The 27,764-nt window shown below is 44.9% G+C and overlaps 14 non-coding genes and 1 pseudogene across 14 annotated transcripts; 14 read left to right on the forward strand and 1 right to left on the reverse strand.

Annotated features, from left to right (window-relative positions):
• Positions 1-356: 356 nt before the first annotated feature.
• Positions 357-429, forward strand: trnak-cuu (transfer RNA lysine (anticodon CUU)). The gene has a single exon. It is a non-coding gene; the product is annotated as a tRNA-Lys (tRNA).
• Positions 430-813: 384 nt separating this feature from the next.
• On the forward strand, positions 814-901 carry trnay-gua (transfer RNA tyrosine (anticodon GUA)). Its single transcript is given in 2 exon segments — positions 814-850; positions 866-901. It is a non-coding gene; the product is annotated as a tRNA-Tyr (tRNA).
• Positions 902-1,296: 395 nt separating this feature from the next.
• Positions 1,297-1,384, forward strand: trnay-gua (transfer RNA tyrosine (anticodon GUA)). The gene is given in 2 exon segments: positions 1,297-1,333; positions 1,349-1,384. It is a non-coding gene; the product is annotated as a tRNA-Tyr (tRNA).
• A 396-nt stretch (positions 1,385-1,780) lies between these two features.
• On the forward strand, positions 1,781-1,868 carry trnay-gua (transfer RNA tyrosine (anticodon GUA)). Its single transcript is given in 2 exon segments — positions 1,781-1,817; positions 1,833-1,868. It is a non-coding gene; the product is annotated as a tRNA-Tyr (tRNA).
• Positions 1,869-2,264: 396 nt separating this feature from the next.
• trnay-gua (transfer RNA tyrosine (anticodon GUA)) lies at positions 2,265-2,352 on the forward strand. The gene is given in 2 exon segments: positions 2,265-2,301; positions 2,317-2,352. It is a non-coding gene; the product is annotated as a tRNA-Tyr (tRNA).
• Positions 2,353-2,825: 473 nt separating this feature from the next.
• trnak-cuu (transfer RNA lysine (anticodon CUU)) lies at positions 2,826-2,898 on the forward strand. Its single transcript has one exon. It is a non-coding gene; the product is annotated as a tRNA-Lys (tRNA).
• A 472-nt stretch (positions 2,899-3,370) lies between these two features.
• On the forward strand, positions 3,371-3,443 carry trnak-cuu (transfer RNA lysine (anticodon CUU)). Its single transcript has one exon. It is a non-coding gene; the product is annotated as a tRNA-Lys (tRNA).
• A 377-nt stretch (positions 3,444-3,820) lies between these two features.
• trnay-gua (transfer RNA tyrosine (anticodon GUA)) lies at positions 3,821-3,908 on the forward strand. The gene is given in 2 exon segments: positions 3,821-3,857; positions 3,873-3,908. It is a non-coding gene; the product is annotated as a tRNA-Tyr (tRNA).
• A 396-nt stretch (positions 3,909-4,304) lies between these two features.
• trnay-gua (transfer RNA tyrosine (anticodon GUA)) lies at positions 4,305-4,392 on the forward strand. The gene is given in 2 exon segments: positions 4,305-4,341; positions 4,357-4,392. It is a non-coding gene; the product is annotated as a tRNA-Tyr (tRNA).
• Positions 4,393-4,794: 402 nt separating this feature from the next.
• trnay-gua (transfer RNA tyrosine (anticodon GUA)) lies at positions 4,795-4,882 on the forward strand. The gene is given in 2 exon segments: positions 4,795-4,831; positions 4,847-4,882. It is a non-coding gene; the product is annotated as a tRNA-Tyr (tRNA).
• A 473-nt stretch (positions 4,883-5,355) lies between these two features.
• Positions 5,356-5,428, forward strand: trnak-cuu (transfer RNA lysine (anticodon CUU)). Its single transcript has one exon. It is a non-coding gene; the product is annotated as a tRNA-Lys (tRNA).
• A 472-nt stretch (positions 5,429-5,900) lies between these two features.
• trnak-cuu (transfer RNA lysine (anticodon CUU)) lies at positions 5,901-5,973 on the forward strand. Its single transcript has one exon. It is a non-coding gene; the product is annotated as a tRNA-Lys (tRNA).
• Positions 5,974-6,357: 384 nt separating this feature from the next.
• On the forward strand, positions 6,358-6,445 carry trnay-gua (transfer RNA tyrosine (anticodon GUA)). Its single transcript is given in 2 exon segments — positions 6,358-6,394; positions 6,410-6,445. It is a non-coding gene; the product is annotated as a tRNA-Tyr (tRNA).
• Positions 6,446-8,300: 1,855 nt separating this feature from the next.
• trnay-gua (transfer RNA tyrosine (anticodon GUA)) lies at positions 8,301-8,388 on the forward strand. Its single transcript is given in 2 exon segments — positions 8,301-8,337; positions 8,353-8,388. It is a non-coding gene; the product is annotated as a tRNA-Tyr (tRNA).
• Positions 8,389-21,809: 13,421 nt separating this feature from the next.
• On the reverse strand, positions 21,810-25,273 carry LOC146983576 (zinc finger protein 862-like; annotated as a pseudogene).
• Positions 25,274-27,764: the final 2,491 nt, after the last annotated feature.

The raw sequence follows: 27,764 nt of genomic DNA on the forward strand, positions 1-27,764 counted from the left end.
GGCTCAAAAAAGGCTCCTTCACGTGTGGTCAATCAGAGACTCTTAATATCAGCAATATCTATCAGAGTAGAGCAAAAGTCATAATTGCTAAGATACTGCAAGAGCGTTGGTGGAGCATGAGGCTCTTTCAGGACCATGAGAGTTTGAGTTCCGCGTTGGATCTGCCGGCATGGAGTCCTAGGACTTTTGTTCATCTGCCCATGAGCTCCAGCAATCAGGGAAATCACTCATGTTCTATTCTCCTCAGCTTATTTGATTGGCTCTGGTCAGGTTACCATACTAAGGCATATTTAACTGTCACAAATGTGTTGATTAAGCATTTTGTTTTGAGGTGAGGTATTTCCATCCTGAAAAAGGCCCGACTAGCTCAGTCGGTAGAGCATGAGACTCTTAATCTCAGGGTCGTGGGTTCGAGCCCCACGTTGGGCGTTGTAGGCTTAGAGGAAGAGAACAAACCAACTGGTCTGAGAGCTCCAAAGGAACCATCTCTCATGGAACAAGTTCTCGGTACTCTGGTATGCAATAAAAGAGCTCCAATACATCTTAAGTTGCTTGAATGCTAGCACATTGAAGAGTTCAGTGCCGGTTACACTCCTTACATGTGTTTGAAGTTGTTAAAATGCTCTTCATCTCAATAGGGTTAAGACTTAGTGTTTGCAGTTTTGAGAAATGCACAGCAAAAATCACACAAGCTTGTCACAGGGAGCTCACCATTCATTAGTCAAAATGTCAAAGATTTAGAGCAGCAACCCTCGCCTTTTATCTTGAGCGCCTGTGCAATGCAAAAACAGAGCAACTGAGCACCCTGCTGTCCCTTCGATAGCTCAGTTGGTAGAGCGGAGGACTGTAGGTTCACAGGACAGTTATCCTTAGGTCGCTGGTTCAACTCCGGCTCGAAGGATGTGCTTTTTGTTGGGGCCAATTGACAGCTTCAAATTAGGGAGTTCTCCATACTTGGACATGATCAGCTTTCCCTAGTCAGTCGGTCAGGCTGACATGAATACAAAGGCCTTCCATTGTCCATCCTCCCATTTCAGCTCTTGAGGTCTTGACTTAAAAGTGTTGATTTTCCATGTTGCGCAATGAATTGGCTGGCCCCCTCAATGTTGACCCTTGGACCACAATGTCACAAGGAGGTCATCACTCATCGTGGCCTTTGACCTTGAGCCTCTCCCTGGTTGTTGGCTCTTTGAGCCTAGTTTTGTTAAGCCACTGTAAAAGCAGAACAATTGAGCAGCATATTTTTGTTAAGCCACTGTTGAATGCAAAAGCCGAGCAACTGAGCCCCCTGCTGTCCCTTCGATAGCTCAGTTGGTAGAGCGGAGGACTGTAGGTTCACAGGACAGTTATCCTTAGGTCGCTGGTTCAACTCCGGCTCAAAGGATGTGCTTTTTGTTGGGGCCAATTGACAGCTTCAAATTAGGGAGTTCTCCATACTTGGACATGATCAGCTTTCCCTAGTCAGTCGGTCAGGCTGACATGAATACAAAGGCCTTCCATTGTCCATCCTCCCATTTCAGCTCTTGAGGTCTTGACTTAAAAGTGTTGATTTTCCATGTTGCGCAATGAATTGGCTGGCCCCCCTCAATGTTGACCCTTGGACCACAATGTCACAAGGAGGTCATCACTCATCGTGGCCTTTGACCTTGAGCCTCTCCCTGGTTGTTGGCTCTTTGAGCCTAGTTTTGTTAAGCCACTGTAAAAGCAGAACAATTGAGCAGCATATTTTTGTTAAGCCACTGTTGAATGCAAAAGCCGAGCAACTGAGCCCCCTGCTGTCCCTTCGATAGCTCAGTTGGTAGAGCGGAGGACTGTAGGTTCACAGGACAGTTATCCTTAGGTCGCTGGTTCAACTCCGGCTCGAAGGATGTGCTTTTTGTTGGGGCCAATTGACAGCTTCAAATTAGGGAGTTCTCCATACTTGGACATGATCAGCTTTCCCTAGTCAGTCGGTCAGGCTGACATGAATACAAAGGCCTTCCATTGTCCATCCTCCCATTTCAGCTCTTGAGGTCTTGACTTAAAAGCGTTGATTTTCCATGTTGCGCAATGAATTGGCTGGCCCCCCTCAATGTTGACCCTTGGACCACAATGTCACAGGGAGGTCATCACTCATCATGGCCTTTGACCTTGAGCCTCTCCCTGGTTGTTGGCTCTTTGAGCCTAGTTTTGTTAAGCCACTGTATAAGTGGAACAATTGAGCAGCATATTTTTGTTAAGCCACTGTTGAATGCAAAAGCGGAGCAACTGAGCACCCTGCTGTCCCTTCGATAGCTCAGTTGGTAGAGCGGAGGACTGTAGGTTCACAGGACAGTTATCCTTAGGTCGCTGGTTCAACTCCGGCTCGAAGGATGTGCTTTTTGTTGGGGACTTTTGTGCCACCTCTCATCCAATGGGTCTACAAACAAAAACTGACTTGTTTAAACCAAAAACAATGTCTGTGTTTGGACATGCAAGTGAACTTGCTGTCAGTGAAGATTTACTCTATGGGCTCTTATAATACAACTGAGATGGAAAACATGATACAGCGGCTAAAATGGGTGTTAGGTAGTGGAATATCTTGGATGTTAGCACGAGTGCAAATTAGACTCCATATTTATGACTTGATCTTGTGGTGAAATTTGTCAAAGGTTCTTACTCTCAGTATGGTCAAGCCTTACATAGGTGGTTGGAGTTCTTTTGGAAATGCACAGCCCCAGCCATACTAGCTAAGAACTACACCAGTGTTGGTGGAGCTTTCAGGGTACTAAAGTGTGCTAAGTATCATGAGTGTGTTGTATAACGTAGTATTTCGTTTTGAAGGGAGGTGTTTTCCTTGGAAGAAGGCCCGGCTAGCTCAGTCGGTAGAGCATGAGACTCTTAATCTCAGGGTCGTGGGTTCGAGCCCCACGTTGGGTGTGGTAGGATTTTAAAAGGGGCAAAAAAGTACAATTATCAACTGTTCTCTGTGCTGCAAAAGGGGTTCTCTGGACACAACTGATGCAGAGTCCAAAGAGTAGCCCAATGAAGAAGTTGGCTCAAAAAAGGCTCCTTCACGTGTGGTCAATCAGAGACTCTTAATATCAGCAATATCTATCAGAGTAGAGCAAAAGTCATAATTGTTAAGATACTGCAAGAGCGTTGGTGGAGCATGAGGCTCTTTCAGGACCATGAGAGTTTGAGTTCCGCGTTGGATCTGCCGGCATGGAGTCCTAGGACTTTTGTTCATCTGCCCATGAGCTCCAGCAGTCAGGGAAATCACTCATGTTCTATTCTCCTCAGCTTATTTGATTGGCTCTGGTCAGGTTACCATACTAAGGCATATTTAACTGTCACAAATGTGTTGATTAAGCATTTTGTTTTGAGGTGAGGTATTTCCATCCTGAAAAAGGCCCGGCTAGCTCAGTCGGTAGAGCATGAGACTCTTAATCTCAGGGTCGTGGGTTCGAGCCCCACGTTGGGCGTTGTAGGCTTAGAGGAAGAGAACAAACCAACTGGTCTGAGAGCTCCAAAGGAACCATCTCTCATGGAACAAGTACTCTGGTATGCAATAAAAGAGCTCCAATACATCTTAAGTTGCTTGAATGCTAGCACATTGAAGAGTTCAGTGCCGGTTACACTCCTTACATGTGTTTGAAGTTGTTAAAATGCTCTTCATCTCAATAGGGTTAAGACTTAGTGTTTGCAGTTTTGAGAAATGCACAGCAAAAATCACACAAGCTTGTCACAGGGAGCTCACCATTCATTAGTCAAAATGTCAAAGATTTAGAGCAGCAACCCTCGCCTTTTACCTTGAGCGCCTGTGCAATGCAAAAACAGAGCAACTGAGCACCATGCTGTCCCTTCGATAGCTCAGTTGGTAGAGCGGAGGACTGTAGGTTCACAGGACAGTTATCCTTAGGTCGCTGGTTCAACTCTGGCTCGAAGGATGTGCTTTTTGTTGGGGCCAATTGACAGCTTCAAATTAGGGAGTTCTCCATACTTGGACATGATCAGCTTTCCCTAGTCAGTCGGTCAAGCTGACATGAATACAAAGGCCTTCCATTGTCCATCCTCCGATTTCAGCTCTTGAGGTCTTGACTCAAAAGTGTTGATTTTCCACGTTGCGCAATGAATTGGCTGGCCCCCCTCAATGTTGACCCTTGGACCACAATGTCACAAGGAGGTCATCACTCATCGTGGCCTTTGACCTTGAGCCTCTCCCTGGTTGTTGGCTCTTTGAGCCTAGTTTTGTTAAGCCACTGTAAAAGCAGAACAATTGAGCAGCATATTTTTGTTAAGCCACTGTTGAATGCAAAAGCCGAGCAACTGAGCCCCCTGCTGTCCCTTCGATAGCTCAGTTGGTAGAGCGGAGGACTGTAGGTTCACAGGACAGTTATCCTTAGGTCGCTGGTTCAACTCCGGCTCGAAGGATGTGCTTTTTGTTGGGGCCAATTGACAGCTTCAAACCAGGGAGACTCTCCATACTTGGACGTGATCAGCTTTCCCTAGTCAGTCGGTCAAGCTGACACGAATACAAAAGTGTTCTCTTCCATTGTCCATCCTCCGATTTTCGCTCTTGAATTCTTGACCTAAAAGTGTTGATTTTCCATGTTGCGCAATGAATTAGCTGGCCCCCCTCAATGTTGGCCCTTGGACCACAATGTCACAGGGAGGTCATCACTCATCGTGGCCTTTGACCTTGAGCCTCTCCCTGGTTGTTGGCTCTTTGAGCCTAGTTTTGTTAAGCCACTGTATAAGCGGAACAATTGAGCAGCATATTTTTGTTAAGCCACTGTTGAATGCAAAAGCGGAGCAACTGAGCACCCTGCTGTCCCTTCGATAGCTCAGTTGGTAAAGCGGAGGACTGTAGGTTCACAAGACAGTTATCCTTAGGTCGCTGGTTCAACTCCGGCTCGAAGGATGTGCTTTTGGTTGGGGACTTTTGTGCCACCTCTCATCCAATGGGTCTACAAACAAAAACTGACTTGTTTAAACCAAAAACAATGTCTGTGTTTGGACATGCAAGTGAACTTGCTGTCAGTGAAGATTTACTCTATGGGCTCCTATAATACAACTGAATTGGAAAACATGATACAGCGGCTAAAATGGGTGTTAGGTAGTGGAATATCTTGGATGTTAGCACGAGTGCAAATTAGACTCCATATTTATGACTTGATCTTGTGGTGAAATTTGTCAAAGGTTCTTACTCTCAGTATGGTCAAGCCTTACATAGGTGGTTGGAGTTTTTTTGGAAATGCACAGCCCCAGCCATACTAGCTAAGAACTACACCAGTGTTGGTGGAGCTTTCAGGGTACTAAAGTGTGCTAAGTATCATGAGTGTGTTGTATAACGTAGTATTTCGTTTTGAAGGGAGGTGTTTTCCTTGGAAGAAGGCCCGGCTAGCTCAGTCGGTAGAGCATGAGACTCTTAATCTCAGGGTCGTGGGTTCGAGCCCCACGTTGGGCGTGGTAGGATTTTAAAAGGGGCAAAAAAGTACAATTATCAACTGTTCTCTGTGCTGCAAAAGGGGTTCTCTGGACACAACTGATGCAGAGTCCAAAGAGTAACCCAATGAAGAAGTTGGCTCAAAAAAGGCTCCTTCACGTGTGGTCAATCAGAGACTCTTAATATCAGCAATATCTATCAGAGTAGAGCAAAAGTCATAATTGCTAAGATACTGCAAGAGCGTTGGTGGAGCATGAGGCTCTTTCAGGACCATGAGAGTTTGAGTTCCGCGTTGGATCTGCCGGCATGGAGTCCTAGGACTTTTGTTCATCTGCCCATGAGCTCCAGCAATCAGGGAAATCACTCATGTTCTATTCTCCTCAGCTTATTTGATTGGCTCTGGTCAGGTTACCATACTAAGGCATATTTAACTGTCACAAATGTGTTGATTAAGCATTTTGTTTTGAGGTGAGGTATTTCCATCCTGAAAAAGGCCCGACTAGCTCAGTCGGTAGAGCATGAGACTCTTAATCTCAGGGTCGTGGGTTCGAGCCCCACGTTGGGCGTTGTAGGCTTAGAGGAAGAGAACAAACCAACTGGTCTGAGAGCTCCAAAGGAACCATCTCTCATGGAACAAGTTCTCGGTACTCTGGTATGCAATAAAAGAGCTCCAATACATCTTAAGTTGCTTGAATGCTAGCACATTGAAGAGTTCAGTGCCGGTTACACTCCTTACATGTGTTTGAAGTTGTTAAAATGCTCTTCATCTCAATAAGGTTAAGACTTAGTGTTTGCAGTTTTGAGAAATGCACAGCAAAAATCACACAAGCTTGTCACAGGGAGCTCACCATTCATTAGTCAAAATGTCAAAGATTTAGAGCAGCAACCCTCGCCTTTTACCTTGAGCGCCTGTGCAATGCAAAAACAGAGCAACTGAGCACCATGCTGTCCCTTCGATAGCTCAGTTGGTAGAGCGGAGGACTGTAGGTTCACAGGACAGTTATCCTTAGGTCGCTGGTTCAACTCCGGCTCGAAGGATGTGCTTTTTGTTGGGGCCAATTGACAGCTTCAAATTAGGGAGTTCTCCATACTTGGACATGATCAGCTTTCCCTAGTCAGTCGGTCAAGCTGACATGAATACAAAGGCCTTCCATTGTCCATCCTCCGATTTCAGCTCTTGAGGTCTTGACTTAAAAGTGTTGATTTTCCATGTTGCGCAATGAATTGGCTGGCCCCCCTCAATGTTGACCCTTGGACCACAATGTCACAAGGAGGTCATCACTCATCGTGGCCTTTGACCTTGAGCCTCTCCCTGGTTGTTGGCTCTTTGAGCCTAGTTTTGTTAAGCCACTGTAAAAGCAGAACAATTGAGCAGCATATTTTTGTTAAGCCACTGTTGAATGCAAAAGCCGAGCAACTGAGCCCCCTGCTGTCCCTTCGATAGCTCAGTTGGTAGAGCGGAGGACTGTAGGTTCACAGGACAGTTATCCTTAGGTCGCTGGTTCAACTCCGCCTCGAAGGATGTGATTTTCGTTGGGGCCGATTGACAGCTTCAAACCAGGGAGATTCTCCATACTTGGACGTGATCAGCTTTCCCTAGTCAGTCGGTCAAGCTGACATGAATACAAAGGCCTTCCATTGTCCAACCTCCCATTTCAGCTCTTGAGGTCTTGACCTAAAAGTGTTGATTTTCCATGTTGCGCAATGAATTGGCTAGCCCCCCTCAATGTTGACCCTTGGACCACAATGTCACAGGGAGGTCATCACTCATTGTGGCCTTTGACCTTGAGTCTCTCCCTGGTCGTTGGCTCTTTGAGCCTAGTTTTGTTAAGCCACTGTATAAGCGGCACAATTGAGCAGCATATTTCTGTTAAGCCACTGTTGAATGCAAAAGCCGAGCAACTGAGCCCCCTGCTGTCCCTTCGATAGCTCAGTTGGTAGAGCGGAGGACTGTAGGTTCACAGGACAGTTATCCTTAGGTCACTGGTTCAACTCCGGCTCTAAGGATGTGCTTTTCGTTGGGGCCAATTGACAGCTTCAAACCAGGGAGTTCTCCATACTTGGACGTGATCAGCTTTCTCTAGTCAGTCAGTCAAGCTGACATGAATACAAAGGTGTTCTCTTCCATTGTCCATCCTCCGATTTTCGCTCTTGAAGTCTTGACCTAAAAGTGTTGATTTTCCATGTTGCGCAATGAATTGGCTGGCCCCCCTCAATGTTGACCCTTGGACCACAATGTCACAAGGAGGTCATCACTCATCGTGGCCTTTGACCTTGAGCCTCTCCCTGGTTGTTGGCTCTTTGAGCCTAGTTTTGTTAAGCCACTGTAAAAGCAGAACAATTGAGCAGCATATTTTTGTTAAGCCACTGTTGAATGCAAAAGCCGAGCAACTGAGCAACCTGCTGTCCCTTCGATAGCTCAGTTGGTAGAGCGGAGGACTGTAGGTTCACAGGACAGTTATCCTTACGTCGCTGGTTCAACTCCGCCTCGAAGGATGTGATTTTCGTTGGGGCCGATTGACAGCTTCAAACCAGGGAGATTCTCCATACTTGGACGTGATCAGCTTTCCCTAGTCAGTCGGTCAAGCTGACATGAATACAAAGGCCTTCCATTGTCCAACCTCCCATTTCAGCTCTTGAGGTCTTGACCTAAAAGTGTTGATTTTCCATGTTGCGCAATGAATTGGCTGGCCCCCCTCAATGTTGACCCTTGGACCACAATGTCACAGGGAGGTCATCACTCATTGTGGCCTTTGACCTTGAGTCTCTCCCTGGTCGTTGGCTCTTTGAGCCTAGTTTTGTTAAGCCACTGTATAAGCGGAACAATTGAGCAGCATATTTCTGTTAAGCCACTGTTGAATGCAAAAGCCGAGCAACTGAGCCCCCTGCTGTCCCTTCGATAGCTCAGTTGGTAGAGCGGAGGACTGTAGGTTCACAGGACAGTTATCCTTAGGTCGCTGGTTCAACTCCGGCTCGAAGGATGTGCTTTTTGTTGGGGCCAATTGACAGCTTCAAACCAGGGAGAGTCTCCATACTTGGACGTGATCAGCTTTCCCTAGTCAGTCGGTCAAGCTGACACGAATACAAAAGTGTTCTCTTCCATTGTCCATCCTCCGATTTTCGCTCTTGAATTCTTGACCTAAAAGTGTTGATTTTCCATGTTGCGCAATGAATTAGCTGGCCCCCCTCAATGTTGGCCCTTGGACCACAATGTCACAGGGAGGTCATCACTCATCGTGGCCTTTGACCTTGAGCCTCTCCCTGGTTGTTGGCTCTTTGAGCCTAGTTTTGTTAAGCCACTGTATAAGCGGAACAATTGAGCAGCATATTTTTGTTAAGCCACTTTTGAATGCAAAAGCGGAGCAACTGAGCACCCTGCTGTCCCTTCGATAGCTCAGTTGGTAGAGCGGAGGACTGTAGGTTCACAGGACAGTTATCCTTAGGTCACTGGTTCAACTCCGGCTCTAAGGATGTGCTTTTCGTTGGGGCCAATTGACAGCTTCAAGCCAGGGAGTTCTCCATACTTGGACATGATCAGCTTTCACTAGTCAGTCGGTCATGCTGACATGAATACAAAAGTGTTCTATTCCATTGTCCATCCTCCGATTTTCGCTCTTGAAGTCTTGACCTAAAAGTGTTGATTTTCCATGTTGCGCAATGAATTGGCTGGCCCCCCTCAATTTTGGTCTTTGGACCACAATGTCGCAGGGGGGTCATCACTCATCGTGGCCTTTGACCTTGAGCCTCTCCCTGGTCGTTGGCTCTTTGAGCCTAGTTTTGTTAAGCCACTGTATAAGCGGAACAATTGAGCGGAGGACTGTAGGTTCACAGGACAGTTATCCTTAGGTCGCTGGTTCAACTCTGGTTTGAAGGATGTGCTTTTGGTTGGGGATTTTTGTGCCACCTCTCATCCAATGGGGACTTGGGACTTTTGTTCATCTGCCCATGAGCTCCAGCAATCAGGGAAGTTACTGATGTTCTTTTCTCCTCAGCTTATTTGATTGGCTCTGGTCAGGTTAGCATACTAAGGCATATTTAACTGTCACCAATGTGTTGATTAAGAGATATTTTCATCCTGAAAAAGGCCAGACTAGCTCAGTTGGTAGAGCATGAGACTCTTAATCTCAGGGTCGTGGGTTCAGACGATGTATGTTTGAGGTTATGTGATGCTGATATGAATGTATATTTATGATTACAGTTAGAGTAGCGGTGTGGATACATGTCAATGACGTTCACATCAGCTTGCTGCATGTGCAGGATTGTCCAGTGTGGTCTGTTTACTCCACCAGTCTTTTAACTTGATGTTCTTTTTTGCACTGTATGTGTTTTTTATGTATGCAACATGTTCCCTGTCTCCACGACAAATTTCTCCCTTTTGGAGACCAATAAAACTAACCTAACCTAACCTAAGAAGTGAACAAACCAACTGGTCCCAGAGCTCCAAAGGAACAATCTCTCATGGACTGAGTTCTCTGTATTCTGATATGCAGTGAAAGAGCCCCACTTCTCTGTATTCTGATATGCAGTGAAAGAGCCCCAATGCATCTTGAGTTGCTTGAATGTTCGCACATTGAAGAGTTCAGTGCCGGTTACACTCCTTACTAGGGGTTGCATGACTTTATGATTTATTAATGTGATGTGAATGTAATGTGATGGAAAAAAATTTAAAAAGTAAGTCATAGCTTCCTAAGGATGCAAGACTTCAGAGTAGCATATTTATTTTAAACTCTGAACTATATTGAGGTAGTGGCCTCGTTTAGAATATAGCCGAAAATAGTGTTTTAAACACAAAAAAAAGAACATATGTAAAATAATAAAACCATAAATTAAATAAGAAAATGATAAACATATTATTTATATAATTTTTTAAATGTATTTATTTATAATATTGTTTATAAGTTTCCCACAGATATTACAGACTTCGGCTTCACTGTTTGTGGCGCTGAAATAGCTCCACACATGGCTCCGCCATTGACTCTATAAGACTGACTTTGTGAGCAGCATGCCGCTGCGCTTACACGTTACGCACTTACCCGGGCGGAAGAAAAAGTAGTTCCTACCAACCGCGTGTAATTTAGACAAGATCTCAATAGTTTAGTTACTTTCCACTGTGTTTCACTGTGATATGCATTACCACAAATGACTGAAGTATCAAAAGTATCGATATTTTCATTTGAGCATCGATTCTAGAGCATACAGACCTGGTATCGGAAGTATCGATATTTCAGTATCAATCTGCACATCACTACTGCAAACCTATTCACCTCCATCAAAGTCCTGCTCAGACACAGCTCCTGTTTTTCGATCCTGGTTTGCGTGTAAAAACACAATGGCATCGACGTGGGCAGGATGAAGGCTCGCCCGCTGTTGTGTGATGGTATTTCCAGCCAGAGAAAAAATTCTCTCGCTCGGCGTGCTGGTGGCTGGAACAGCCAGGTAATGCTTGCCCAATTTAGCCAAACGGGGGAATCTGTCCTCATTCTGAGCCCACCACTGCAGCGGGTTTCGCATGGTGGGAATTTGCAGTGTTTGCAAATAATCACGGACCTCTTCCTCTGCAGTGCGCTTACCGGCTCTCAGTCCACTGAAAAGTTGTTCAAAATCCTGCTTGAGTCTGGCTCCCCCCCCCCCACTGGCTCTCCCTCCCTGTCATCCACCTCCAGTGTCACAGGTGTGTGCCAGTACGATGCTGTGTGCTCCACCCCTCCCCCCTCTGTGTGTGTGTGCACACGCGCGTGCATGATTGAATGAATTGATTACACCTGTGTACCTGCACGGAGGACGGCGATTGGTGGAGTGTGGGTGTGTGGCGGTCTTTTCTTCCCTTTCTCCTAGTGTAGAAGCAGAGCAGCCACAGAGAAGAGCTCGAGAAAGGAGCGGTGTTGAGGACGGAACGTGTACAGAGAGTAAAGAGACGAAACAGCAGCAATGAGCAGCGTGATGGCGGAAGGACCAGAGAGCCCCAGTGTGAGGACACGAATCCAACGCCACGATGGGTCGCAGCCGCCAAGAGAGAGAGAGAAAGAGAGGGAGGACGTCTTGTGAGACACGGGAGAGGTTGAAGTGCACTTCACCTCTCCGTCCAGCTAAGTACCCCTCTCCATATTTATTTTACTTGTCTTGTCCCGGGTCTAAATGAAGGCTTATTCTTCGCCCTGGTCACATTTATTTGTTTGATTTGAATTATTTCTTGGACTTGGATTCCTTTAGTTTTGTTTTGCAGTATGCATGTTTAATTGACCAGAGGCAGAGGCAGAAACTAGTTAATAGACCAACAAGGGACAGTGAGACTTGATTCCTCTAGCGGCACGTCGCTCTCTCTACCTTTAGACACCTTGGTTCAGCTACGCCCAGTGGCGGCGCCAGGGAGGCGCTAGGTGGCGCTGTAGCTCCCCCTATCATAGCTATAGCACCCGCCCAGCACCCCCAAGAAATGTCCGTGATTTTTTATATTTATTTTTTAATGTCATGATTGAATAGTATTTTTCATGTTGTTTAAAAATGTGAATTAAAAAATAATTTTAAAATATATTTTAGTCTAAAAAAACATAAGGCCCAAACGAGTGATCTTCTTCGGCCAATGGGCGCAGTGCGGGGTGAACTTTTGACCTTAACGTATGTCAGTCGGCTGACTCGGCTTGTTTTGATGGTGAGTTTGGAAATTTAGCAGAGTAAAATAAACCAAAATGGATCGTTTTTTGCTCCCTAAACGTCCACGTTCTGAGTCACAACCTGAAGGTAAACGAGACCATGAAGGTGCAGACTCACCGCTCGTCACAGAGCCCCAGCAGGAACAAAATCCGGAGGATGAAGACGATGGAGAATCATCGGCGGCGGTTTCCATTGAGGATGCTAACGTTACGGGAGCTGCAGGTGATATTAGCAACCAGCCCGCAGAGGGCCCAAGACGGCCAGTCCTTTAAAAATACCCCACACGGCAATTTGGGAACCAGCACAGAACTTTTAACAGAAGTTGGATGGACCAGTATCCATGGCTGGAATACAGCGTCGACAAAGATGCAGCATTTTGTTTTGCTTGTCGGCATTTTCTGAAACGAGGGCACGGGTTTCATTTAGAGCCAGCATTTACAAGCAACGGATTTAATAACTGGCGGAAAGCTTCAGCATCTCTGAAGAGCCATCATGAAAGTGTGGGGCACAAATTTTCTATGGAAGGATGGAGTGAGTTCAAGCTAAAAGAGACAGACGGATCTAAAATAGCAAACATGCTTGATAAGGGGCATTCTGCCTTAGTTATAGAGAACAGAAAGTACATGAAAGCTGTGGTGGAGAGCCTGCGTTTCACAGCCTGTCAGGGGGTCGCACAGCGAGGCCACAGGGAGGGTGAGGAGTCTCACAACAAGGGAAACTTCCGTGAGCTGCTGCATGTTATTGCTAAATTTGATCCAACAGTGGACAAGAAGTTAGCTACTAACCAATCAAACGCTAAATACACTCACCACGATATTCAAAATGAGATATTTGCTGTAATGGCAGAAATGATAAGAAAGAAGATAAGTGATGAGGTGAGAGATGCCGAGTGCTTTGCTGTTTTGGTGGATGAGAGTAAAGATGTAAGTAAAAATGAGCATATTTCTGTTGTTGTGCGGTATTTGCAGCCAGAGTCAGGGGAAGTGCATGAGGAGTTTTTGCATTTCACTGCCGCAGATGGATTGGATGCAGACTCTCTGCTAGCCAGCATCAAACACACATCCAGTCAGTGTAATATTGATATACGTCGCTGTGTCGGTCAATGCTACGACGGAGCATCTGTGATGTCAGGATGTAATAATGGTGTGCAGGAAAAATTTAGAAAGGACGTGCCGCAAGCTATCTACATACATTGCCACGCACACAGGCTGAATTTAGTGTTAGTGGACTGTGTACATAATGTCAGCGCTGCAGCAGAGTTTTTTGAGACACTACAGATGCTCTACAAGTTTTTTTCCGGATCGGTAGTGCACGATCTATTCATGAGAAAACAAAAAGAGCTTGACCTGACAGCACAACGCGTGGAACTTAAGAGACTGTGTGACACTCGCTGGGCTTGCCAGTATAATGCGATCAGCGCTGCCAAGAAAACTCTCCCCGCTATCCAAGCCACCCTGCGTGATGTCATCACTCAGCCAAACCCACATCGGAGGGCAGAGGCAAGAGCCATCAGTGCCATCATTGATGATAAGTTTGTTTTGCATCTCATCATGTTTGAGGATTTATTTAGAACAACAAAGTTTATGTCAGATCAGCTACAGGCCCCCAGACCTCGTTGCGGCAGATGATTTGGCCCAGTCTGTACTAAATGCTCTTGCAGAAAAGCGCACAGACACTAAGTGGAAAGAAATCCGACAACAAGCAGAGACTCTGTGTGCAAACACAGGCACAACACAGACTTCACGTGAGAAAAGGCAGACCCAGAAAACTCGACACCTGGAGGGTTTCATTGTGGAGGCCCCGACAGAGAGAACACAGACAGAGAACATTGATGACATGAAAACGCACTCTTTCTATCCAGTTATAGACAGGTTGATCGGAGAAATGAATCAGCGCTTTTCAACAGAGACAAGTGATGTACTGAGAGGTGTGCCAACTCTCAGCCCAAAACACACAAAGTTTTTGGACGAACAACTTCTGCTGCCCATGGCCATGGTGCGGCGGCTTCTGCAAAGGAAGGAAGAACAGGGACATGCCATCCACAGCACACAGGAGTTCCTATCCTTAATGCAGCCATATAAAGATGCATTTATGGACCTATACAAGTTAATATGCATAGCCCTGACACTCCCTGTCACATCAGTGAGCTGTGAACGCAGTTTTTCCTGCCTGGGCCGTATAAAAATCTACCTGAGGAACAGCAGTGGAGACACTAGGACCAGTAATCTGGGACTTTTGGCTATAAACACTGAGAGAGGACCCTTGACTGCGACAACATCATTGATGCCTTCGCACTCAATCACAGCAACAGACGTATTGTTTTGTTGTGAAGACGTCTGTGGTAAGTGCATGATTTCCCCCTCTGGTGGCTATTACAAATTTAATTAATTTGGTGGTTAAAGCACGAGTATAGTTAATGTGGGTGTGTATGTGTCTGTGTATAGGGTGGTCCGATGCAACCTCCATGATGAAACGCCCCAAAATTCAAAGCACCTTCTCCTAAGTGTTGAGCATCCCCATAGCACCTGCAACAGAAAATCTCTGGAGCCGCCACTGGCTACGCCACCACCTACAACAAGATGTCGACCAGAGTTGATGGACTGCACCACCCTGCTGTTCTCTTCCTAAACAAAGACTATTTTAGTTTGGACTCTTTTTAAATCATGTTAATAAATTGTACAGTTTGTTCCTCCCGTATCTGACTTGTGGTCATTGGCAGAGTGCTCCTCACAAAACTCCTAATTTTTACAAACAGGGGTCTACCAACCCCCCGTTACACCAGTCCTCACCTATAATAAAATGAATAACCAAGTTTACCAATGCTGCACATTCAGAAATAGACAATTTAAATCAATAGGTTGGATTAATTTCATTTGGCACACTCACCTGTCGCTGCCAGTGGCTCTCCCTCCTCTTCAAGCAGGGCGTTGAGGTGGGTCTGGGCAGCCTCTTTTTTACTCTCCGGGATGAACTGAAGATGCTTGAACTGGGCATCCACCAGGTCATCTGAGTCCAGTCTGAGGCCCCGTTTATACGTACCCGGGTATTTTTAAAAACTGAGACATTAACCATCGTTTGCACCCTCCGTTTACACGCAAACGGAGAAAACGCCCCTGAAAACGATGCTTTTTAAAAACTCCGGCCAGGTTGGAGATTTTGGAAAACTCTGTTTTCACGTTTGCATGTAAACAGAGAAAAACAGAGATTTGGGTAGCCGACGTCAGACCCTGACGTCTAACCGTAACCATATTACATAACTTAATAAATAAATAAATAATAATAATGATACAATTTAATGCAGACTGATGTTCATTGTAAAACATTTATTTATTGATGTAACGTTAAATGGGGTGATTACTGTACAGAGTCCCGAGGCTGAGCTGCTCTTCTGTCCAGTAACAGTTAACACACATGAAGCTTCACTTTTCATTCAAACAAACTGCTACTGCCACAATTGTTAGATTTCATCAATGAGACCAACATTTATCTCCTAAAAATAATTTAACCAGCCGGTGGTAAACCTCTAAAAACCTGCGGGTAAGTTAATTAGCCATTGTTTTGATCCCGGGAGGACGACAGAGGCTGGCCGGAGCTTCACTTCTCCGAAAAAAAGAAAAGAAGCTTCACCTCTCCGAGAAACATCGGAGCAAACTTCTAAACAGCCGTCATCTGGATAAACTGGCCGTATATTTGGCATCTAAACAGTTACTTTCTCGCATGAAAAAATATTAAAACTTTACAGGGCAAGTGACGTTGTTGTTGTTGCTGTTGCTATGAGGTTGCTATGCGGGATCATGTGCGGGATTCTGATTGGCTGATGTGGGCTTGAGCTTCTCGCTACACTGCCACCTACAGGTTTGGCATGCTCTTGACGGCATATATACACGGGTTAGTGTAAACGAAACGTTTTCTGAAAACGGACTGGTGTGCACGCAGTGTTTTTTATAAACGGAGAGGGTGAAATGTCCGTTTATGAAAATAGCCAGGCACGTGTAAACGCAGTCTGAGTCCAGTCAGTAGAGATGCGCGGTTTGCGGACACAACCGCGGAGTCCGCGGATAAACCGCGGGTCGGGCGGGTGACATGACGAAAAAATATATTTTAATTAGATTCGGGCGGGTGGCGGTTGAACCAATTAGGAAAAATATATACATAGTTAAATATTATATATATGCACCCACTGGTGTCTGTGCATGAGAGATGGCAACACCTTATTCATTTTGTGAGGAAAGCACTCCTGATCTGAGGGCATTGGCAACAACAGTCAACACTTTCTTCATGGAAATGACAATACAGTGGAAACCACTTATAGTGATCACGGATATAGTAGCCTAATCAACCGCTTATGGATCAAAAGGCTTGGGACGGAATCATTTCTATACAAATGCTGTTTAAATAATTCGTTATAGTGATCAAGAAATCCGCTAGTGTTCATTTTTGGTCATTTTATGGATGAAAACATGCGCAAAAACAATTCAAAAACTATGTGTAGTCTATTTATTTTATTTTCGGCGGTGTCCCTTTGACGTGCTGCTGCAGCAGCCTGCACATGTTGTTGTGCTGTGTGCGTCACCTGGCTGGCTGAGCCACATGGCTGTCGGTGCGGCGCAACTCATTATCACTTGTCTGTCAAAACATGGATGAATGAAACCTATCCACTTTATATCGACCGCACCGCGGACGTCAGGAATAGATTTTCAGCTTTTGGCTCGTTCCGTTCATCTCCGCATAGCGCTCTGTTCCCGTTATTGGTAGAGAGAGAGAGAGAGAGAGAGAGAGAGAGAGAGAGAGAGAGAGAGAGAGAGAGGCGCACACTGCATGACAGCAGCGCGCGGCAGAAGTGAAACTCAGATGGCCTGACCCCCCTCATCCATATTAGATGTTGGCCTACAACAACGGGCGGATGGCGGGCGGGTGTGGTTTTGAAAAAACGTTGGTTCGGGTGGATGGCGGGTGGATGACGACTTTTGTGATGCGGTTGCGGATGAAATAATTGCCTATCCGCGCATCTCTACCAGTCAGATGATTGAACACGCAGAGTTATGTTGACCATGTTGAAAATCACCGGGTAGATGAAAGGCAGTCCCACGTGCAGTTCACCACACATTATTTCAGTGGCCTTGGCCAAGGGCAGCAGTACTAGAATAAGCTGTTCCACTAGCTCCCACTGTGACACGTTCGTGGCGAGGGATTTCTGAACGTTTGGTTTTGTGACCGCTATTCATCCGAAAGCACAGACTGAACCGCAATTCATTGCTCGAAAAGCCGCTGGAGCATGATGGTGGAATTCCACCGGACCGGGCAGTCATTCTGGAGTTTGTTGGCTAGGTCGAATGTCTTTGACAATGAAATTCACCAGCAAATTGGTGATTTGCTGCTGTCTTTTCTAGGGCTGCCCCCAAATACTCGACCAAGCACTGGTCGACCAAAAAATCATTAGCCGGCCAAAATTTCATCGCAGGAAAAAACAAACAAACATTTGGAGCCGTGTCTTGTCAAAATTAAGTCAAAATCAATATGACTGAACTTTATATGAAAGTAGGGCTGGGCGATAATTCAATCTCGATTCTGGATTGCGATAAAATTTTGATCGATTTCCATTATAAGCTTGGGTCATATTATTCGATATCATATGGAAAAAGTAAGCGCAATAACAACAGTATCAGAGTCTGCCGGCTGCCGTACACCGGTAGGACACGCCCACTTCCTGCACTGTGAGCAGCGTGTGGCTGCGTGGACAAACTGATTAATCCAGGTGTGTCTGACCATTGTGACTACTCAGACACACCTGGATTAATCCGTGTGTCCAATAATGTAAGACAGCAAATGAAGGATCTGCCTTAAATCCAGGAAGTGGTGGAGCTGTGCATAGCCGTTTTAAAGTTTGAAGATCTAGGAAAAAATAGTTAAAAGTATTTTTTCAGTATGAAACTTCTTCTGCTTGCCTTAAAGCAGATAACAGCGGCACGGCCGTTTCGGCTAATGCTGTGTTCAAGGCAGGCTTTTGAAACCGTAAGTTACAGCTTCAAGTCACAACTACGACTTGGTAGCGTTCCAGGTAACCCGTAGCTCGTGTTTTTACCGTCCTGTTGTCTGTGAAAGTTCCCTATAACGGCCACTCGTAACTTCCGACCCGTGAACTCGTACCAGATCGAACTGGTATGACTTCACAGGAAGGAAAAACACAAAGTACGAGTTTCCTTGAACGCACCATGAGTTAGCAGCCCCCACCCTTGTCAGGCATCAATTGGTCCTCGTGCTACGTCACCACATTCACGCGCATCCCTTGGCTGCACACACAGCCCTTCATGCCGTTCTCTCCCCTCATTGGATAACACTTGTATCCCACAAGGAAAATTTTCTCCTCGGGTTACAGCAGAGCAGAGTGACGGAGAGACTCGTGTTTAGGCTGAAATACTTCATGTAAGTGATTGCTGACGGAAAATAGGACTATTTAGGACTTATATTAACAAAAACATTCCACTGATATCTGCTTTAATTAGTGTAATCAACATATAATATGAAAATGGTTCATCTGACATATTTGCAAACACCCCCTGCATGTTTATATCACATAGATACTGTTCGGGTCAATTTGACCCAGCAGTCAAACTGGAGGTAAAAGGGTGTCAGAAATGTCAGACTATTTCTTTCTTTGCAACTGTGGGACATGTTTCACCCCAATCTCACACACACAGACACACACACATAGACACACAGGTGCAGGTGTTATGACTTTGATGGGAACCATTCATGTTCTTGCGGGAAAACTCCACCCACATTCAGTGGACACTCAACAGTGGAGGGGCAAAACATATAAAAGATTCTCTGCATGGGAGTCCTACCAACATTACACTCTTGTCAGGCAGACCTTTACAAAATGAGCAGCAGAAGCAAAAGGATGACAGTCCAGGAGGCTCTGGAAGAAATCATTGAGGATGTGTCTGAAGAAGAAGACTATCTTGAGCTAAATTCTGATTCTAATGATTCTGATTTTGAACCAGATGAGGGAATTGCTATTCCTATTCCTCCAAGCATGACATTCATGTCAAAAAATTGTGAAATACAGTGGTCTTCATCCCTAAATATTTGTCAGGAAAAACTGTCTGCAGAAAACATAATAAAGACAGTGCCAGGGCCCACTAGGATGGCAGTGACTCGTGTGACTGACATCAAGTCAGCTTTTGAGCTGGTCATGCCAGATTCAATACAGAAAATAGTTCTGGAAATTACTAATCTAGAAGGGAGGCGTGTTTTTCGGGAGAAGTGGAAGGAGCTGGACAAAACACATTTAGATGCGTATTTGGGGCTCCTCATCCTGGCTGGGGTCTATAAGTCGAAGGATGAATCGACAGCCAGTCTGTGGGATGCAGAGACAGGCAGGGCTATATTTCGAGCCACAATGTCTCTGGAGACTTTTCACATTTTATCCAGAGTAATCCGATTTGATAATCAAGAGACAAGGGCTGGTAGACGAGAGAGAGACAAGTTGGCAGCTATTAGGACAGTGTGGGACAAGTGGGTAGAGCAACATCCACTACTCTATAACCCAGGCCCTATAATATCACAGTGGATGAAAGGCTGGTGGCACTCAGAGGTCGCTGCCCATTTAGGCAATACATGCCTTCCAAACCAGCTAAATATGGGATGAAAATCTGGGCAGCATGTGATGCAAACACCAGCTATACATTGAACATGCAGGTTTACACTGGAAAGCCGGTTGGAGGAGCCCCAGAGAAGAATCAGGGCACAAGGGTCGTGCTCGACATGGCACAGGGTCTCAGGGGCCACAAAATAACCTGTGACAAATTTTTCACAAACTACAAGTTGGGTCAGGAGCTTCTAAAGAGAAAGCTCACAATGGTCGGAACTGTCCGAAAGAACAGGACTGTACTCCCTGCTGAACTGCTGGTAATCAAGAACAGGGCCCCTCAATCTTCCATGTTTGCCTTCACAGACACCACAGTTCTAGTGTCTTACTGCCCCAAATAGGGAAAAATGTTGTGCTCAAAAATGCTGAAATCAGCACAAGAGAGGACCAGAAACCAAGCATGATCCTTGATTACAATGCCACCAAAGGGGGGGGGGGGGGGTAGACAATTTAGACAAAGTAACAGGGTCCTACAGCACCAAACGAATGACTGCACGCTGGCCATTGGTCATCTTTTATAACATGATCGACGTAGCGGCCTACAATGCATTTGTCATCTGGACTGAGATCTTTCCTGACTGGAATGTGTCAAAGCTGTACAAGAGGTGCATCTTTCTCGAGGAGCTGGGGAAGGCGCTTGTGCCACCGCACATCCAATTGAGGCAGCACCTGCCAAGGACCCCAGCCACTGCAGCCACGGTGAGGGAGATCCAGGAGAGGACTGCATCAAGTACACAAGTGTGTATGTTAGCTAACTTGCACTCTCTTTTTATTTTATATTCTTAATGTGAGAGCACATGTGTGTGTGAGACACCAGATGCCAGAATAAACGGTGAGTGCCAACAGTGATACAGCTTTTCTCATGGTTATATGTACAACCCAAGACAGAGTACACAACTGCTACATAAACATGGCCTAAGACACTGCATGTGGTGGGAGTGGTGATCAGGGAAGATGAATCACAGGTGTGTGTGAAGGTCTCGGTGTGGGGATGACGAGCAGGAACAGCCCCGCCCACACAAGCACACGCACATCCACACACTCTGGCTCGGGAAAACCAAACCCGGACATTATCAGCAGCTTCTCTCTTTGTACTCCCTCTGTTTTTGACAAAAACAACAAACACCAGCCACCACCCAAGCTGCAGATCACCACACATCCACCACCTGCACCGCTGCTGTGAAATCTGCTGTGCCACTGTGTGTTGTGACCACTGAGGCCTGTAGACACTGTGCAATGTCTGTGCTCGTCCCTCCAGACTGTTCCAGGTCCAGCTGATGTCTCTATATCAGTGGACAGGAGAGCACATGGGCATCCCTCCCGCACTGCAGCGTAAATAACTACTACAGGTATTAGAACAAACAGTAGATCAGATTTAAAGGGATAGTTCACCCAAAATTCAAATTTCACTCATTATCTACTCACCCTCATGTCGACTAAGAGCTGTGAGAATTTTCAGAGTCCTCCGTTCCTTCTCTGAGTTATGGGGGGGGGGGGTCCACGCAGCAGTATTTGTCCATAATGGTTGTGAATGGATGCCAACTTTCTTCGTCCAAAAAGACACACCAAAAAACATCCAAATACCTCCATACTGCTCGTCTGTAATGTCCCTCTTGTATTGAAGCCCCGACATGAGAAATTGTTCCGAAATTTTTTAAAATAAGTCTATATTTTAAACTTGTTTGTAGCGGAGGCTCCCAGTGTCTCAGTTCACTGCTCTTCCTGTGTCCGTGCAAATCTCGCGTGATTTGCACTGACCGGCGGAACAATTTCTCATGTCGGGGCTTCAATACAAGAAAATTCTCACAGCTCTTAGTCGACATGAGGGTGAGTAGATAATGAGTGAAATTTGAATTTTGGGTGAACTATCCCTTTAAGTGAAATAACAAAACAGGTTCTAACACATATCTCTTATTTATAGAACAATAATAAGAAGGAATTAGAGGGCCTCAGAGTGATTTAGGGCCACATACACTAGGAAACCCTTTCCAAATATAGTTATTCACACAGAGAGAGCTTTACTGGCACAGTTCCTGATAACTCAGTAGGCTGTCTCAAAGCAATTTGCTGCTTGAATGGTTATTGTCAGACTGCTGTAGGCTACAAGACAATACTCACATTAGGATTCCCTGAGAGATAAAAATGAGAAACAGAGAGGTACATGTGAGGTGAACACATGGGGCTGCACATTTGTTGTAACCTTGGAGAATGGAGGTTGAATGTAAGAAGAATGGGACAAATATGTCACGCAACAAACCTTCTCCACCATTTATTAGATACACAAACCTCCACAGCAGAGAAGTCTTTTAAAGTACACATACAGTGACATTGCATAAGTCTCTGAATGTGTAAGTTTACTGGCCAGACTAGTGCCAATGTGTGCACAAGCATTAAACTGAAATATAGTTTATTGTACATTTTGTGTTGCACTATTTGTGTGGTAATACTTGCACAGTGTTTCCCCTAGAATTTTTTTCAGGCCCGGTGGTACCCACCGAAAAAACCCTAAACAGACGCGACGCGTGTGGCACACGCACAGCAAGGCACAGCAAGCAGTCTGCAATTCTGCAATTATTATATATGCATTCAAATTTTTGTTCACCCAGAGCGTATTCAAGATCACAAGGAGAGAGTGACTTATTAAGGTGCATTTATTGCATACAAATGGAACATGCTACATTGGCACTTCAACCACACAGTGTACATCGTTCTCTGCTGCACTCGATTTTTCTGGGTTTTGTGAAGAACTTCACCAAGGCCTTGTCATAGGGGAACTTGGCCACAGGGGGACCATTGATAGAAACTCTCATGCAGGCCCCCAAGTGCTCCCCCTGAGGTCTGTTTTCACCTACCAAAAATGAGAAAGCTTATTTAGTAAATTGTTAAATTTAAGGATCATTTATTGTGTGTGTGTGTGCTCAACGTACTCTGTTCATGGTCGAGAAATCCCGCTCACAGTTCACACTGCCCACAGGGACAGTGAGTGCAATGGCTGCAAGCTTGCTCAGGCAGGGATACAGCTGGCCAAGCTCACCATACTGTGATGCCACCTCACGCAGGACAGCCAACTGAGGCTTGTCCTGCAAATAGATTAAGCAGAAGACAAGACACATGAATAAGATAATTGATTATGGACAAGACTAGCTGTGGAAAATGTCTCTCACCTTTAGCACACCAGTCAGAAGGTGTTCTTTAAATGAAGGCCATTACTCCAACAGTGTCTCCTCGTCTATGAGAGGGAACTTGGCAGCCAGGGTCTTAAGGTGACTTACATCTTGGTCTGGGTTCTTGGCTGCTTGTGGACCAAGTACACTGAATGCTCCCAGGATGTGCAGATGTTTGAACCGTCCATTTAGTTCAGTTGTTAAGTGATCCAAATATGGTTCCATCACCTTGTTAAAGAAAATCATATAATGTCTGGATTATCTTGATAAATGATAATTTACAAATACTAAATGTTATTATTATTTGTAGCTTTCTTTTTGCAGTAATGACAAATACTAAGATTCCAAATAATTGTAAATACCTGACTGCGAAATCGTTCCCAGAGTACATCCAGTGTTTCAGGATTTCTGGACTGCTGGCCTCTCCTCCACCTCTCCTCTTCAACTTGAATATTTAACAATCCAAGCCCATTGGGATGGTGAAGGTCTTGGAATGTAGACAGGGCTGAACCAGGAGGCTGATGGTCACCTGCCTGTTTAATTTTACAGAGGGTCTCAATTGTGACCGGCACCTGAGGGGGGGGAAAAAACAGTGGAATTTAGGATGCAATGTGACAACCACACACCTAAATCTTGTCCATAAATCATTTTTTTTGTTTAAGAGAAGAATGGGGAATAATTTTACTTGGTCTTTAACAGCAAGGAAATTAACATCCTCCCTCTGGAAAACCTTTGACAATCTTGCCAGATGAGGTAGCACATCAGCCTGGAGGTACAGAGCAGCCACAAATCGGTATGTGGCACAAAAGGAGTAAAGTCCTTTTGCCACAGGACACTTGTTGTGCTCCACCTCCTCTGCCAGGGCTGTAAGCACTGCAGGTAGATTCCTCCTTAGATTGGCTACTGCCTGGTGCTGCGAAAGCCAGCGGGTGTCTTTCACCTCCTATAAATTGTTGTGGAGAAATAATTAGTACATTAGCAGAAAGCACAGTTAACCCTAAATGTAAATGATCTCTAATTCTCCTGGAGGAAAAGTAAAGGTTTGTTTTACCTTCACCTTCAGGTCACTGATGCCCAGGGTGGTGGCAGCTGCCTTTAGGACTGCAGTTCTATTAGCGCTGTAGCTAAAATAGAGGTGCAGTTGCTGCAGGTGATCCCTGAAGGTCTTCATGTACGGGGTTTTCTCTGAAGCAGTTTTACAGACCAGGGCCAAACGGTGGGCAGCACAGTGCACTGTAACTAGCCATGGCATAGTGTCACAGAGTTGTTTTGCCACACCATTTTGACTCCCTATTCATATAAAAATACAATAAAGTGAAGAGGAAAGAAAGTTTAATTGAACAAACGCAATAAATTACAGCACAATGCACTGAAGGATGCAGTAAATTTACCTGTCATCACTGCTGCACCATCTGTCCCAAGACCAAAAATCTTCTCCTGGGGAATGCCCTTTTGGTGAATGAGGTCACGGATGGCAGTCACAATTGTGTTGGCCTTCCCATCAGGAAGTGGAACCAAGTCCAAAAACTGACTAAACAGAGCTCCTTCTTTATCCAGGTACCTGAAAGAAAATTATTTGAAAAATAGACAGATACTAATTAGCTTGATCATTTAATATTAATGACATGATATTTGTAAGAGAATTTGTAAGTGAATCCATGTTTTGTGTCGCATAAAAATATCTCTTTACCTAACATGCACATCCAGCTGTTTAATAACAGCAACATCTGTACTCTCATCAATTTCGAGTCCAACAGCCTGAGAGCTTCTGATGTCTTCCAGGATGGGTGCTTCGATAACACTGGCCAGGATTTCAAGCATTTCATCTACCATTCGATGGGACCTGTAGTTGGTTGATTTTCCGATCTTTGAAAAAATACACATTAACAGTTACTTTCAGACGTGAATATTTATGAAGGATGACAGTTGCTTTAGATGTTAATGAGTATGATGTGTTACCTTAAGTTTTGCAAAATAATCACAACCCAGGAGCTCAGCAAGCTCAAGTAGAGCTGGGTAGTTTGTGTGGTGGGCAATCTCATGCTTCACCAGCCAGTAAAGACATTTAAAACCACCACCACAGCCTCATGTTCAACTCTCAACACAGGTTCAAAGGCTGTTGTGACAGTGTGACCTGCGAAATACAGCAATAACAAACATTTACATTAAAAATCATTGTAGGCCTATATTACTGAATGATATCACTTAAATGAAATTAGGCTTAATCTAACCTTTAATCAAAGTTGCATGGGCCTGAAAGGCTGCAGCGTGGTGGTCTGAGCCCATATGAGCATCAAGTGCATCTTTTCTGTACATTGCAGAAGGGATCTCAATGAAAACCCTCTGGGATGGTCCTCTTTTAACGGGCTGCTTATGCTGACGGCATAAGCGACAAAACATCCCTACACATAATTGAGATTCTATCAGTTATAAATATTTTTTTTAATAAACACATACGTTTTTTATTCATTTTATTATAACAGAGTTACATACATTTGACAATGCCTGGGAAAACTAGCCTATTGTCTGTGTTATTTTCATCATTATTGCTTACCAAAAAAAAAAAAGAAAAGAGAGAGAAGCTCCGCAATCACAAAAATATAAGCTAAACAACAAATTGTAAACTTACCATGGGGAGTGTGGTACAACCAAGGGCTGTAGTTGTGGTTGTTAAGCCATTCGGGATCCCAGCCAGATGTTCTGTGTTTAGCTGTATTTTTTTTTGCTGGGTCAACGTTACTAGTCGGACCGGGCCCGCAGTCACCCGTCGGACGGGGGTCGGTGGTCGGACCGGGCCCGCGGTCACCCGTCGGACGGGGGTCGGTGGTCGGACCGGTGTCAGAGGCAGTAACCGAGCAGCCCCCCTCTCCACTGCAATCTGCCCCCCTTTCTTCCGTCTCACCTGCACCTGTCATTTTTTCTGGAGTTGCCTCTGCTACTCTCCCTTCATCTATTTTTCTTGGCTCCGGGGTCTGGCAGAAAAATTTCTTTATATCAAGTTGTTTGTCACCCGCGATATTTTTTCTTTTCTTCGGCGGCGCCATAGTTGGTTAGCAAATCTTAAACATCCCAGAATATATGCCCGCGCTCTCAGCAGCGGTACTCGCATCGTTACTAGGCAACGAAGCAGGTTGACTCGCGTTGCGCTACACAGAGGCGCTCCTAATGATAACTGATTTATGAATGAATTGAATTGGCTTATTTTTGGCATATTGATTTTTTTTTCTTGGCTTGGCGGCAGGTCACCTTGGCCTGGCGGCCCGCCAGGCCTGTACAATGGTAGGGGAAACACTGTTGCACTACTGCAGCCTCTTGAACTGATTTCATGGTAAATCTCTGCACCTGATTATTTATTGGATAGTTTGCTACAGAACTTTATGCAGACATTCAAGGTCCCTAGAGGATGAATCCTAATGATTTTGTTGAGGCTGTAACTTTTCACTTTCACACAGAAGTGTTTTATTTATCTTGTGACAACATCTATTACAAGAGTTAATAGTGCCACCGAGGAGAGTTTTTGTTCTGCTTATCCGAGGTGAGGTTGACTTGACTCCTATTGGGACGATCATTTACTCTGTGTCTCCTCTCCCATTCTTTCTCCCTATTTCCTGTCATACCTCCACTGTCTTATCTAATAAAGAATAAGAAGAAACTTTATTTGTATAGCACCTTTCGCAGGTTAAAACCACAGTGCTTCAAAATGTTAAAACAATGGCAACAAGGCAGAACAAAACAAAACAAAAACAACATTAAACCCACAAATTAACCAAATGCCTGTTTAAATAAGAGAGTCTTTAAACACAGTCCAAACAGCGTAATGAAGAAGGTAAAGCATTCCACAGCCTGGGAGCTACAGCAGCAAATGAAGTGCGTGTGGGGAACAACTAGTAGCCGTTGGTCAGAGGACCTCAGACTGCGGGTGGGGGTGTACAGCTGTATAAAGTCAGACGGGTAAGAAGGAGCTTGACATTGCAAAGCTCTAAAAGTGAGAACTAAAATTTTTAAATTTATTCTAAAATGCAAAGGTAACCAATGCAGTGAAGCTGAGACAGGCGTGATGTGTGCTCTTCTGTTTGTGTGAGTTAAAAGCCTTGCGGCGGAGTTCTGGATAACCTGGAGACGGTCAAACTCTTTCTTATTAAAACAAGTAAAAAGACTGTTACAGTAATCTAAATGAGACGCGATAAAAGCATGGATAATCATTTCCAATTCAGCCTTTGACACCAGTGTTCTTAGCTTAGAGATGTTCCTTAGTTGAAAGAAGCAGTTATTTGTTACTAGTTGTGAGTGGTGCTCAACAAATGTAACGCCATAAAGGCAAAGATGTTCAAAAAATAAATGAAAAGGGATAAAAAAAAATAAAGTAATGGTGAAGTGATCTGATTTTAAATACTGCTGCAGAGTGTGGGGCTGATTGACAAGATGAAGGTCAGGTATAGGAGGAGACTACTGGGAACTACAAATCTCAGGAGGCCTCACTGATACACACAGACGCGGAGAACAGCATGCTAGCAAACACACAAGCGGTGGGAGATCAGATCATAGCAACGTTCCTGGAGAACCTCCAAAGGAAAATCCAGTAGTAATCTAGTAGTAGGCCAGGCCAGGATGCACACACCTAAACCGGCTCCCTCTGTCATTAAGTGGCAGCTCCCTCTGGATGTCAGAGTCCCTCACTGTTTCTCTAAGGCTGAGCCCTGTCACCTACGCGACTTGTAGTCTTTCTGGTCACGGATTCTTCTGAATTTTATTTTACAATAGTTTTACAACAAACTGCTGATTTCTTGGGATGAAACGTGATGTTTTAAACAGGTGGAGGTCATATTTTTTTCTCATGGCACAATTAAAACGGATCACGAAATAAAACTTTGACTCCCGTTCACTTACATGG

This window comes from Trachurus japonicus, chromosome 8 (assembly GCF_045865225.1).
Source record: "Trachurus japonicus isolate A0001 chromosome 8, Traja_1.0".
NCBI lineage: Eukaryota > Metazoa > Chordata > Actinopteri > Carangiformes > Carangidae > Trachurus > Trachurus japonicus.